The sequence below is a fragment of the Perissodus microlepis genome, chromosome 1 (genome assembly GCF_051167445.1).
Source record: "Perissodus microlepis isolate ML-2025 ecotype Zambia chromosome 1, ASM5116744v1, whole genome shotgun sequence".
Taxonomy (NCBI): domain Eukaryota; kingdom Metazoa; phylum Chordata; class Actinopteri; order Cichliformes; family Cichlidae; genus Perissodus; species Perissodus microlepis.
The window spans coordinates 12689615-12704694 of NC_140461.1; the positions used below are offsets into that span (position 1 = coordinate 12689615).

The 15080-nt window shown below is 38.7% G+C and overlaps 1 protein-coding gene across 1 annotated transcript in view; it reads right to left on the reverse strand.

Annotated features, from left to right (window-relative positions):
- LOC146393521 (transmembrane protein 266-like) overlaps nt 1–15080 on the reverse strand; it is a 46660-nt gene that overhangs the window by 18582 nt on the left and 12998 nt on the right. The window lies entirely within an intron of this gene.

The window sequence follows — 15080 nt, forward strand, 5'->3', positions numbered from 1 at the left end:
GCCTTGTCAAATCTAAAAACAGAAATAAATGAAAATATACCAAAGTAAAGCAGTCTCTCTCCTTTCATCTCAGACAGTGCGGTCATAAAGCTCCTCACCTGTCAATATGTGCATCCAGCCACTACATTACTGCCGTCTTGTGGCTGAAGTCAGTTATTGGCTGAAAGCTGTGCTTATTTTAATCTCGTAAGAGACTGCAGCTCTCTCTGTTTTGAGTGTGTGTCCGTCTTCCTTTGACAATGACAAATGATATAATGTTGTTATATCATTAACAACATTAACGTAAGAGGCTTTTTTTCTGCACATGCAAGGCAAGCTGTCGCTGGGTCTGCTCTCAGTGCTGTGAGATCAGTTACGATCTGCACTTTTTGTAGAAACACAGCTAGCATAGAATAGCTAGTAAACCAGTTTCAGTGATTTATCTTTGTAACAGATGATTGTAACAGCTTTGCCCTGCTAACCACCTTGGTCAACTTGTATGATGTATACAAGATTAAATGTAACTCATTTAGTACATTAGTAAGGACAGCTTTGACAATGAATGGCGAGGGGATGGTACCTCTGATTATGTCCAGTCTAATAAACAGGCAAGGTGACCAAGTGTAGGGTCAGATTAGCATCTATGAGAATCTCTAAATGTAATAAGTTTAGCAAGCTGCTTTGCCAACACTCCACGTTTGTTTTTCATTCATATTTTAATCCACCCGTACATACTGACAATTAACCATGTCACACACTACAGCAGATTTTTTGTTGTCAATATTTCAATATACTTTTTCTAAAATCGTGATGAACAACTGATCTTTTTCAGTGATCCAATTTATCTTATTAAATAGGTAACTAGTAGATGCTTGTGTGTATTGGGGGGGGGGGTTCTGGTTTCCTGTCTGTGAAAGTCACCGTCGTAAGCCATAGTTTGAAAAACTACTCCATGCCTTCAAGTCAATCCAGACATGTCTCTGGTGGAAACAAACTCGATTTCCAAACGTGAAACTTTTACCATAGGATCTGATGGTCCATAAAAGTGCATCAAATGATTTCATGCTTCATCAAACCTCTGCAAGGGGGTAAAAATAATAATAAGAAAAACATTATGAGTACTATAAAACTCTTTGAGGGGGAGTAGTAAAATGAAGTGCAGAAAAATGAAATATTATCCTCACAACAGTTTTAAAGGGTACAGTCTTCTCAAGCTTTAATGGATCACAGCAATTATGCCAAAGTCAAGCCAATTACAAACAAGAGTATTAAAAGCAATTTTTAAAGGCAAGGTCCACATCTTGGTAAATTTTACTGTATATCCCTCCATGGCAGTGGTGATCACTTTTAGATACCATAGAAAGCCTGCTTTCCTCATAAATTGGCATATTTTTTCTTTAAAAAAAATTCCAATCTTGCCATGTATATTATACAATTTTATACAATTTTTATAGAGACCCTGTCCTCTATTCCAATCACCACCACGCATGGCCAATAAATGCTTGGGGTCCCAGGCCAGTGGAGGTGCACCAAGGACTAATAAACTTTAAACTACAGCAGGGTACAGTGCAAAGTTTGCAATGACAGTGGAGGATACCTAACATTATTAACATTATTAAATTTACAGTAACATAATGGAGATGACCCCCTGGTTGGAGGGAGGCACATGCTCCCGACAGACCCTAGTAACACCATCGTCAAATCCTCTGTGAAACAGACAAATTAGATAAGCTAAAACAAATTTTAGCAACTTTAGCCATTTTAAACAGTTACATCTATTAATGCTCATCAAGGGATCAGTGCTGAAAGATAACTTTTGGTATATACACATACAGTGTTTCAATGTTTTTCTGCACAAATAAGTTACTAAATATATATTTTTTTACAGTATGATTATTACATTTTAAAAATTGATGCTCATAATAAATGACCAACTCACCTTTACAAATATTGCCTTCTAATGAAGTCATTATCATCGTTTAAGAAAACTGCTTGTACTGATCTCCAGTAAGCTGGCAAACAACACATTGTGTAGTCAGAGGGGAACCAAGCAAAATTGATGGATTTGAGTTTCTTCAAATAAGAAATCAAAGCTTCAAATATAAAGGAACATCAAAAAGAACTAGGCATACATTGAGGCTCATGGAAGAGTTAAATGAGAGGCTAGCTCCTTTTCTGATGGATAGCGGGCTAAAACTGAATCATTAAGCACAAATCTAAACTTGCTCATGGAGCAAGATAAAATGTATTACTCCCATGGGCCATTAAGAGGCACTGGACAGTCATATTATATCTCAAACTCGAAGACAAGGATAAACCATGCACATATGTGCAATAAACATGAGAAGGTTTACCCAACCAGGTGAAATTAATAGGTCATTTATTATAGTTTAGTATATATGCACAATTCCACACACACACACAAGCCCTAAATAGTCCCTGTAAACTCATGTGTTTATAGTGCCTCAAAAGATATTCAAGATCGAATCTATTATCTGAGGATATTAAAATGAGTCAACAAAGCAATAAATCTGAGGAACAATCTGTCCAAAATCAATAACATTCACCTGCTTTATACAGGATAAAGGACCACGCAAGTCGATACAACACAACACAGATAAATAAGAGGTGAGAGTTCACAGGCGGTTTGAAGACTCATCCTTGATATGTATGACAAATAGGCTGAATTCAGCGACTGTGTGTGTCCTTAACTTCATGTTATGCCAAAACTAGCCCAGCCCAGAGGGGACGCAGTCAGACGCTGCTGGTGACACATGCAGTATATTAATGAGTCTTATTAAAGCAACAGAACAGTGGCAAATGTTGTTTCTCTGACCCCGTCGGCCCTGACAGTCTGACAGAACCACCTGGCCCAAATCAGTAGCAGACAAGCACATTTAGTGGACAAGGTCACCCCTCAAACCGGTTGTTTTCAGACTGGCTTTGGCTTTTTCACAACCTAATATTGATTTACCAAATAACAGTTATAGTGCCTTTGTAATTTTTGGTCAACTTGCACGACAGACTATTTGAACACAAACACAAAGGTCTTTCTGCATTTCTGTCTCTCTACACTTCTGCTTTTATGTCTGCTATTATCTCGCTATTCTCTGCACTCCTTCCCTTGGCTCTGCATCCCTTCTGATGCCAGTGCACGTTTAGCAGGTTGATATAGCTGTCAGTGTTCCCCTCTACTGGTGAGACTGAGAGGAGCTCAACAGGGAAATAGAGGAGGGAGATTAAATCAGGCAAAGTGATCAATACGAGCATGTCGAGTGAGCCACCAAACACTGGGACTGTCAGACTAACAGCACCTGATGGTCTCATCAGATAAAGTACTCCACTGCAGAGATGCTTCTTAAACGTTTACTCTTTGTACATATTAGAGTTCAAGTGCTATACTTCTGTGTCTCCTTATTTTATTCTTCCTTTTATTCTGCCATATTGGCAGATTATCAGCAATGGCAACACAATAAACTCAAGACTTAAGGAAAGACGAGGCTTGATTGATGAACCGTTGTTGTTAATTTCTTTAAGGATGTATAAATATCTAAAATTATTATTTAGGAGATGTGAAGACTTAAATTCATAGTTAATAATAATAGAACAAATTCTCCTTTTTTTATTGGTTTGATCCATAATCATTGGATTTAAACATGGGATGAGAGCCAAGTTAATGTCAATTGTTCAAACTAGCTAATGGTGGTGTCATGTTATAGTGACCTGATGGACTGGACTGCATTTCCACGATGTAATAAATTCAGCTGAATTTTGGCAATGCATTAGTGATATCTGATGTAATGAATTGGGGCAAAACCTGCTGTAATTTTTATTTTTAGCCAAAACTACTAAAAAAAAAAATTCTTTGACTTGAGTTCTATTATTGGCTAGGTGCCTGAGGAGCTTTGAAAATAGCGATGACAGCTAATCCTGGGAAGAGAAGTGTGAGTGTGAATTTAGAAGTTAAGTGAGATCATCTCAACACTTATTTATATTGCAGTGCTATGCTAGAAATGTGACCCAGGTGGAACAAACACATTTATACCCATACAGAGACAGAGAACAAAAACTGCTGCACTGTGTTCATTTAATTTAGCATTTATTGTCTTGTTTGTTTCTTGGCTTAATGTTTATCATCCTGAGCCATTTTCATGCACATGCGCTGCTGCCCTGAGATCCACATAGGTGTATGTGACAATACAAATGTCTGATGCAGGTGGTTTAATTTAGCATTTGAAAAATACTATATTTATTTTACTAAATTTGCCAGTTCATACAAGAAGACTGTAGTTCATTTCTGTAGTGTTTTTTTTTTTTATCATAATGTCAAGTAACAGCTACTGCAACAATGCAGAATCCTGGTTAGAATTAATTCATTTAAAGAAGCATAGCATAACATTTGCCACCAAAGGCTGGAAAGCAAGTCAAAGGCACATTTACAATACTGTGCAGAAGTCTTGAGCCACTCATTCTTTTATATTTTTATTCAGAGGAGCCAGATTTTCTTGTAATTTATTTTTTATGGTAGTTTTCATGCTTTTCCAGCTCTTTAAACATTTTTCTTTGGACTTCAACTGCTTTTTTTACTCATTTTCATTCCAGTCCTCGTACCTGACCTTTTCCAATAAATATTTGGAACACCTGACACAAAGGATGAGCCATTGTTGTGTCTACATATAACAGACAACTTGCAAATCGCATATTTTGGCAGTTTGTTACACACAGCCTGTCATAAAACAAATAACTTGTTCCCATTTCTTTAGTTAATTTTTTTTAAATGCTAATACAACAGAGTTTCATAGACATATAAATATAATTTTTACAACAAAAAGGTGATTTACAAAGAGTTATTAGCCAAAAACTTGATATATCTTAGCATGGTGTACAGTATATCATTAAAACAATTGGAGGAAACTCTACAAGTGTAAGACAAAAGCACAGTTCGTTAGTACCAAACCAGAAACCACTACAAAGTGTGCTAAAGCATACTGTGAAAAGGCACTGCTAGAATTACATAATTTGATTTTAACAAAAAAGAAGACAAGGGATAAAAGCCTTATTCTGAAGTAATGATTATGTGCATCCCTTAAGCAAAGTCTTTACCCGCCAATGACAAATTTAGTCCCAGCTAATAAAAATGGTGAACCAGATAGGAAGCATACAAACAGACAGCGCCTGACAGCAGGCAAGCCTGGAAAAGAAGGCGTACCAGCTAAGCATAAAATACATGCTGAGTTTTCCCGATGCTGTCAGATTGCAGGTAATTAATTTTACATTTGAAAGTTTCCCCATTACCAATGCCTGTGCGCCATTCATCACAACACATCAGCAATGAGAAGGTAAGCCCCAAAACACCAGAAAAGCACTGACTTTTTTTTTTATTTGACTTTTGCAATCTAAAGTAAATATAGCGACTGCATTTTTAGTACCGCATTTACCTTATTACATAAACAACATCGCCAGACAAGCAAATTATTTATACTAATCGTTCACTTATTTGCACAGCGCCGGTAGAGGCAGAAGGATTCAAGTTTAAATGACTACTGTCTAAATGGTGACAGCCAATGTACACAAAAGCAAACCTGAAAATTTACAAATTTACAGACTAAAAGAAATATTGTGTGTGTTCTTATTAGGATAAGGATTTGTAATATTTTATACCAGTACAGGTGTTGATTTTCTTACAGTGAATCAGAGATCAGAGGCCATCTTTCAGTGTTGTGGAGCAATGCAAAGCTAATGTAATGTGTAGTGAAGCACATTACTTTCTCCACAGAGTTCTCAAGTAACATAAAGTATTACATGTTTTTAAAAGTAACAAATAATATGCAATACTTTACAGATTTTAAGTAATGACTGTGCAACTCTAATAGAAGCCAGGGACACAACCTCTGCATCAAAGGTCTGATATCACTCGTTACAAAGTGAAGCCAACCTACAAAGAAAGACCTATAAGAGGCACAAAGCAACTACAAAGCCGGAGACTAGGTTTTTTTAGAACTGCCAGTAGCAGTTGTTTCTTAATTTAATTTTACATTCAAAAGTCTTAACTAGTGTCGTTTATATTAAATTATTATTGCTAGGAACCAGGGCTTTACATTTCATTTCATATTTTCACTCACTACACATCTTTGAATCTGAGCCTGAGTCATACTGAGAATGCCACCATACTACTTTTATATGGTTATAGATGCATTTTATGCCATACTTCCCAGAGCTGCATAATTACAGCTCAAAAAAGCCTTTAAGCTTGATGCTAAAAGACATCACATTGATGTTATGCGTAGGCTACAAGAAAGATTTTAGATTACGCTGAACCTGCAGCAGCTAGAGGCTTAAGTTTACCGTGAGTAGTGCAAAACACAACGAACAAGGGCAACTGGTGTTCAGCTTCCCCCCTGAGTCCCGTGGGAGCGCTGAGGAAAGACTCATTTGTATGTTACAAGGGGACTGGAAGGTCAGTATGTGCGCGTGTGTGTCTCTGTATGTGTGTATGCCTGCATTTGATGTATTCTGTATTCCGTGTGTATATCGCATACTGTATATGTGCACTGATAAGGGTGCATGCACCTAGTCACAGCAAGCTTTAATCAGTATAGTGTCACGACTGCAGATCGTTATGGATGTCAGTTCAGAATTGAGTAAATCTCAAACCATTTTGCTGCTTATTTAAGATGCAGGAAACAAAACCTGACAGGTTTTGACTTCATGGACAAGAAAGACTAATGAGACTGTGCATGGTGCTTTCAAAACAACACTTTCACATATCCCCGATAACAGAGCTAAATGACCATGCACCTTAGGATGCAGCTGAGCAAAACACTCTAATAAATTGGCTTTTAAGGATCAATATTATTACACTTTACATCAGAAACTGAAATCTCCATGTGTTTCTTTAGATCTTAACATGTGCCGTGTCACTACTGCTTCAGTACAGAGTAAAAAAAATACACAATACAATACGAATTCTCACTGACCAAAAGAAAAGTAAATTCATAATAAAAGATGTCAATTGTGTCTTAATTATTATGAGATAGATTAAAATAAGCACACTACTGTAGCTGGTTCAGCAGGCAACACATATACCAAAGGTTAGTAGGAGCACACATTATCTTTGATTTACTGTAAGCTTTCCTTACTATTCCCTCTTAAAAAAGGCTAAAATATATTTTAAAAAAAATGTTTTTTAAAAAGCCAGGTGTCAACATTTAAGAGATTTCTTTAGATGACTTGAGCCCCACACATTGATTATTGTGTATGTATGTATAGAAATATACTCTTAGACTGGACAAAGCCACTATAATATCAACACTTGGATAGAGAAGCCCTGTTATGATGTGTTAAACTTAGCATTTTGGTTGTTGTGATGTTTTGAACCCAAAACTGGTGAGAAAGGGGGTAGATCTGACTGAGATCTTTTTTAAATCTAATGGGGACCATGACTTAAAAAATGAACATCATGCTGTAGTCAGTACAACTAAAAACTAACAAATTAGACCATAAACTAATCAGGAAAGCATTTAAGATCAAAATTTACGTAAACTACCATTTCCCTAGCGACCACTTTTGTTATAGTAAATGAGTAAAACTCTTCAGCCAGCAAAACCTTCTGAGTATCAGTGTGTTTCATGCACAGTTATTTGCCAACCTTTGTTTTTAATGAACACAGATCACATATAATTATTTTGTTTTGGGGAGTAAGACATTGGTTTGTTAGATAAATTATGCTTTAAATACAGATGTAAACACACAGAAATCTGCAACAAAACTTTCAAATTGGTCTCGACTTTTACTCAGACACTTCAACTCTTCTCCCTTGTGCCATGTGCAATGTGAACATGGTTATATGTGGTATATATGGCATGGCTTTCTACTAGAAACTGGTCATTTTGTGCATCAAAATTACCATTTTTTGTGACAAAAATATTGCATCTTATGGTAAATGAGCAGGCCAATTATTGTATGAAAACCAGTTTCAATAAAACAATGCACACATAGTGATTTAGTGTTAAATTAACTGCTTTGCAGGAAGAACAGTAATGGCAGGGTGGCAAACTACAGAATCTATCATCTATAAAGTTATCGTTTCAAAATCTAAAAATTTTGGTTTATATTTTGGGCCATCCCTGGCAGTAAAGGTTCACCATGTTTATTTTTCCTCAAAAGTTATGGATAATTGTGATTTGGCAAACAGTGAACTCCTACACTATACAGGCCTACAGCTGTCCCATTGGCAGAGGAATTAAGAAGTCTGGGAGATAACGAGAAGGACGGTCACTCCCTGGTCGCCGTCTCAGACAACTTCCCGTTCTCTCTAATTAAATCAGGCCAAATTGGCTCGACCGGGTGAAAGCCTTCAGAGAATGCATTATTCCAAAAAGTAAGACTTCAATATTTAATCTTTGCTCTCTAACAAAGTTAAAGCAGGTTGAGTAAAAATAGTGTGCTATCAACAAAAATACTAACTAGCAGCACAGATCTCACACCTCCAAATTCAGGTTAACAAACGTCTTTCTTATTTGACATATTCATGAAATCAAGATTGCTCTGAGATGTTTTAACAAGAAAGCTTTAAAAGTCCTACTATTCAAAACAGTAACAGTTTAGTTCATGCCCACGTTTTAAAAAAGTCTAATCTCAGAACCAATTTGATGACAAAATCACTCCAGAGTTGGTTGTGATTGTATAAAGAGGGAAGTGTTTATTTTCCTTCATCAACCACTTTCTAAGACTTGCAAATGGGCCAGTAGTTATTTCCAAAATAGAACATTTGGAACCCTGGCCTAAAGCTGTTGGGTGGTAAAGGGTAGGAGTCCTTGTTTTTTCCTCCCCCCCACCCTTGCTCACTACAGATTTAGATGAACCATCTGGTGTTGGTACCTAACCCTGGACTCCTTGCACATTTGGACCAGCCGTATCAGCAACATATGCTTCTGTCTCCGTGTCTGGCAACCATGCGCCCATCACAACGATGGGAGGTGACATCATTCCACTGCTCAGGTGTGCACTTGTAATTGCAGTCCAGGAGCAGGGGCTGGACTGGTCTGGCAACTTGAATTTTAATATAATTTTACACTGCACTTTTTATCTAGATCCCTTGAGCTCAGACAATAATAAGATCAGCTAGTTCCCCTTATCCCTTAGCACAATGTCAGCATCATACCCCATACCATGACCAGCTTTTCATACCTTTTTATGTGCACATCAGACCTCGGAGGCTGGAAGTGATATAAGTTCAGGAACAGAGCAGGCTGAGCAGCTGCTGCAATTTTTTTATTTTAGTTAAAGGTTAAATTTTATTCTATATAATGTTTGCACTGTATGCAGAGTTCTAATCATCACGATAGGCTTTATCAAGCAGTTGGCTTACAAAAAGCTGGTCTACTTTCTGTCTGGCTGATTATAGGGATAGTCCATTTGGCTCAAAATGTGTTTTTCAAGTTTAAAATAAGAGACTTTTTAAGGAAATACGGTAAAGCTGGAAATTTTTTTAAAAAATATGTAATTTTGTTAAGAAGTCATCATCATCATATTGTCATCGTCAGTCTTATGTTCAGTTTAAAGCAAAAACGGAGCCTTTGATTTATGCCGTACCTGCAGATCTTCTTCTCTGTCGTTCTTTGTTACGCCCAAAAATCTTTTTCCGATGAAGTCGCACACTAGCAGCAGCCAACACAAATACAAGCTGAAATGCACCAAAAGAACCCTTCAACATAAAAAAAAGTGAGCAAACAAACAAAAGCAGCTTGATGACTATGGGGAGAGTGGGCGGCCATGAAAGTGCTGAACACAAGCCCACGCCACCTCGGTCCTCCCAGCATTTTTCCTAGACAGGAAGATGGATGGGCCCAACTCTAATAATAACTACACTCCACTTACCATGGCGCCAAAACTGCTAACACTGCAACTGCCCCCTGATGCTAGCTAGAACAACCACCTCCCACAATGTCGCCCACTTCTCTCCTGATAGGAACATTCTGTTAGGCAACAGTACAGAAAGCTGGTGGTGGAAATCTCCAACCTGTCCACCTTTCTTCAACATCACCACCGAATGACAATCCTGGATGTTCCTGCAGGATTGTGAAGGGGCTTCTGTACTGGTGGTACAGCAATGCAAAAAAAGAGAGCTTTTTTGGCATTTAGTCTAGTTACAGTCGAGATTGGTATTCAGTATGGGAAGGTGTACTTTGTGTGAAATTCGGCAGAAAAAGATGAGACGGTGAATGTGAAAAGAAGCAAGAAGCTGAGGGAATAAGAGAAGAAGCAAGAATACAGAGAAACAATGGAAATATGTAAAAAGGTGGTGAAAGAGAGAGAAAGAAGAGCCTATCTAAATGTGCAGAAGCATCAATGAAGGAGCACTATTGTTCCTAATGAGGTGTGACAGCCCAGTATAAACTGGAATATGAAGTGAACCATGATTACAGAGGGTTAGATAACAACCACTACGCAATGCAGTGAGAAAGCTTTTCAGGCCTGGCCTTGTTTCCTTTCTGTTCTCAGTCTATATATCCTCTACGTACTCTCCTTCTGTTCATGCATGCATATACATATACATATGTATGTGTGTGTGTGTGTGTGTGTGTGTGTGTGTGTGTGTGTGTGTGTGTGTGTGTGTGTGTGTGTGTGTGTGTGTGTGTAAGGAAGAGAGAGGAAAAGTAAATAAATGAGCGGCGATCTGTGAGTGACTACTTTCCCACTGTGTGAAGTGAGGGCAGCACACTATACGAGAGAGATAGCAGTAAGGTCAGCTCCACCTTCACAATGCTAAAGGCTATGATATGCGAACATGCCTGACAGTAGGTGCTTCATCACACAGTGGCAGCTTGACACAGGAGCCTTTTCTCTTGATTAATCCCCTCTGCTTGCATCCTGCTATGAAACACGCTGCATCTTTATAGTATTGGCAAACCATAATAACACAAACTGCTTTTCATTTTGCAATTAATCTGTAAATCTGTGAGAGGAGGAAAAAAGAAAAACAGCTTGTGCCTTGTCTTCCACTCCCAACATATAAATGTGTGATTTATTTTCCATGCAGATTTTCATTTCAGGATCTATTCAACAAAAGTGATTAGTTCAATAACTTTAAAATATGCTGCAAGCTGGTACATTAAATTTACTGTAAACCGTGTCTTTAAAGAGAAAACATATCTGTTTTGAATTTGCATATTTTTCATTTACACCCACTTTCTCTCTGGAATGAGTAGATGAGACAAGTTTAGCTGACAGCAACACATTCCCAAACTGCCACTGAAAATAACGTCAGCCCGTCATCCAATGAACCATCACCTTGTTGATGAAACACCTCTACCATGCTTGTGACATTCTCACTTTCATGGGCGTGCACTCTCGTTTTGCCAAACATCGCTACAGAGCATGCCTAAACATTTCCCGTGCACTGTTTTCTTCATGACGCTCTTTCACTCTCAGAAAGCCAATGAGCCATCTAATGCAGACTGAAAGTGGTGGGGTCTGCGGGGGTGTGGTGTCGGTGGCAATCGACTTTCCCAGGTAAAGTCAGCGGAGCAGCCAACAGATTTCTCTCCGATATACATTTTCATTTTGATGACTGTGGATTGCCATCGCACTGCCGCTGTCTTGCCTCCTCTCAACTTCACTTCATCATTCCTCACGCCCATAAGAAAGGTTCATTTCCCCTGCCCCATTTCCCTAAAGGTGAGTTTACCCATCAGTCACTCTGGTAGATGCACTCCAGTGTTTCCCATTTGCATTCTGAAGGCGAAGACAGATACGGGCAGGATGGTGCGTACACACTGTTACGACCCAACAAAGTCAACTCACTGGGAGGTGATGTGAAAGCGCTGATTTAAGAAAGCTGCCCACTGCCACAGGAGAACATAGTAAAACATGATGATGGGGCATGGGGCGTGATGTTTGTGAATGTCATTTAAGGAGGGCTAATGGCTGCTGTCTCTTTGAAAGGTAGATCGATACGGTAACGAGGAGACGGAGGCACAGGCGTAATCACCGAAAGCCCAGCGGTGCTGAAACCCACAGAATAAAATAGATTCGGGTCTTGGAGGGCATCAGGCTGAGTGACGCGTTCATTTGGACACACTTGCAACATCTTGCATTTTCTAATGGCCTTAATGTCAGTAGGCACTTTGTTTTTTTAAATATTTTACGATTTTCACGTCCAGTGCTTGCTTATGACTACTTCAGAGGGCTTTTGTTAAATCTCAAAATCTCATAGTTTAGAAAAAAACTGTGATCTGACACGAGACCTATAAACAGCAAAGGTTTTTGAAATTTCTACACATTAGCCACAAAGGAGGAGATATGGGAACATCCTAACAAACCGGACAAACCAAAGGCCAGCGACAAGGACCGGTAACAGTGATTAATTTGAAAGATTAGTACATCGTTTAAGGTTTAGAGAAGATGCAAAGTACACGTTACTGAAGCTCATGCCTGGTGGATTTAAATGGAATTTCATTAAAGCTAAAAGAAAGAATGATGACTTTTACAACTCCCACTGGCAGCGTTTTTACAGGCAGACGTTTTACACTAATGGCTTGAATATGAAATAGTGACCCCATCACGCTAAGCTCGTTTTGAGTAAATTGAGCCCACTGGTAAAATAACCTTTAAAACGGTGTCTGCTAAATCTGTTGTTCTAGCCTCTTACAGCAGGGCTTCTTAAAGTTTTTCAGCATCTGGACCAGAAGGAGAAATTTAGTCTCATGCCCTCAAACCCAAGCTCATTTGGAGAGATTGCTGTTCTCATTTTTGTGATTACAACGGCAGGGACGTGACCCATTTACCGGATAACTCTTGGTTTAAGAAATACCTTCCAGGTATATGTCACAGGTTGAGCTACAATAGGAAATGCTGCATTCATAATTCATATCTGTACACTAAAGTGTTTCCTAACAACACCAAATCCAGACACTGAGCTGGTGGTGTCACAGCACATTCACAACAAACACTGAAACATCTATCCATTAAGTATAGGGAAGGAAATGCATGGTACCAGTGACCCTGATCTGGAATAGGACACACAAGGACTGTACTGGTTGTAATACTGGCGCAGTGTGAGTGTCAGCACGGTGCGTCTGTGAAATCCATCTGTTTCTGGCCATGAGAGGCTAACTGAAGCGAACCAATGGAGTGAGACCTGATTTGGTGTCAAACGGAGTACTTGGATGAGGCAGCATGTATGGATATGTTGTGTGTGTTTGTGTATGTGTGCATGTTTTGGATCCTGTAGTACAGCTTATGGTGTTTATGTGCATCCTAGTGAGATCTCACGCTAAGAGCCAGGTTTGAGTCACAGTTGCTGGACAGAATGCAAAGACTGGACGGTGGGCAGATTTTGCATGGTGAAAAAAAAGGTTGTTAATGTTGTGACTAATCTCAAAGACAGCTGTGATCTGACCTCATATCCATATGTCAAACCTAAAATTTGCACAATCATGTGAAAGGATAAAATAACAAGGACTGTGATCAGCAGTTCATAAGTATCACACAATTACTGAGACAAAATTATTGTCTCGCTCACAGTAACTGAGATATGTTTAACATTTTACACTCTAGTACTTTATAATAAAGTAGTACTAGTACTACTACTACTACAAAGTGCTACTTCTAGTACTTTGTCTTGGAACAACTGTAGCCACACGATTTCCTTAAAGTATTCTGATTCTGATTAAACTTGAGTCCCATTTTCGTAAAGTTTACCTGAGAATCATGGAAAAGTCCAGGATTCCCAGTCATAGGGAAAAGTATGAATAAAAGAAAAAAAAAACACAAGATAATAATGACTAGTTACTGTATAATATGGATACAAAGCACAAATTATTGTTCATTATGGAACAGCTTTTGATCATTTTCAGGATTTAAATTACTTAAACATCAAAGACTAAGGAAAACTTGGAAGCGTGGAGGCGTACAACGTTTAACTGCCAACTTTTGATCAACTGCGGACTCAATAAAGTAATTAAACGTGACAGCATGTATAGTTAGACAGTAAAAGAAATTAAGTGTGTGATACTATCGGCTTCTGGCTCATGCACTGTAAAATGTCACTTACAATAAAGGCTCCTATTGTCAGCAGGCAGGCGAGGAGGGCAGATATTTAGCCTGAAATGATGAATTGATCTCAGTTAACTTATGGACGCAGGACAACCCAGAGGTTGTCACTTAATGATAAATGGACATAATACTGAGCAACGGGGACAGCAAGTCAAGGACTTGGGGCGGGAGACTTAACACATGATGGATGATAATCTTGCATACCATGTGGCATTTATGCAAGTGTGATGGGTCGTGTGCATGTGTGTGTTGGTGTGTAAGTCTACAAAAAGTGGCTGCTGTTTTATGTAAACTTAAAATCTACATTGTTGGCTGCGATAACCGCAGACAGCAGATTTAAGTGCCTGTTCCACAATGGCTGTGTTAATGGTCTTAACACTGGAAGGTTGCATGCCTCTAAATATAAAATTTAGACACATGTATACATGTACAGTACACATGAAATAAAAATATATAACAGCATAAGTGCATATAAATATAGGACTGCAAAATGTGCTAATACATACCTACTTTCTGTACCTAAACAGTATAGAAGAACTGGGACTGAGGTATGAGGCATGCAGTGCTATGAAAAAGTATACCACATGATTCAGTAGCTTTTAGAACCACATTTAGCAGCAATAATGTGAAGTAATGGTTTTCTGTATGACTCTTCTTTAGAACATTGCTTCAGTTCATTCAGGTTTGTGGACATTAGTTTGTGCTCAGATCCCTTAAGTTCCCACCACAGCAGGACCACAGCAGTCTAGACCTCAAATAAGTGGAGGTTCAGTGGGCCATTGCAATGCCTTGATTTTGTTCTGTTTCAGCCATTATCATTGCATGGCCCAATTTAGGCCAGGCTTTAGCTGTCAGACAGATGGCCTCACATTTGACTCAAGAATACTTTGGTAAACAGAGGAGTTCATAGCTGACTCAGTGACTGCAAGGTGCCCAGGTCCTGCGGCTGCAAAGAAAACCCAAATCATCTCCCCAGTACCACTGTGCTTGAGGTATGACGTATTTGTGTTGATATGCTGTGTTTGATTTTCACCAAAACTGAT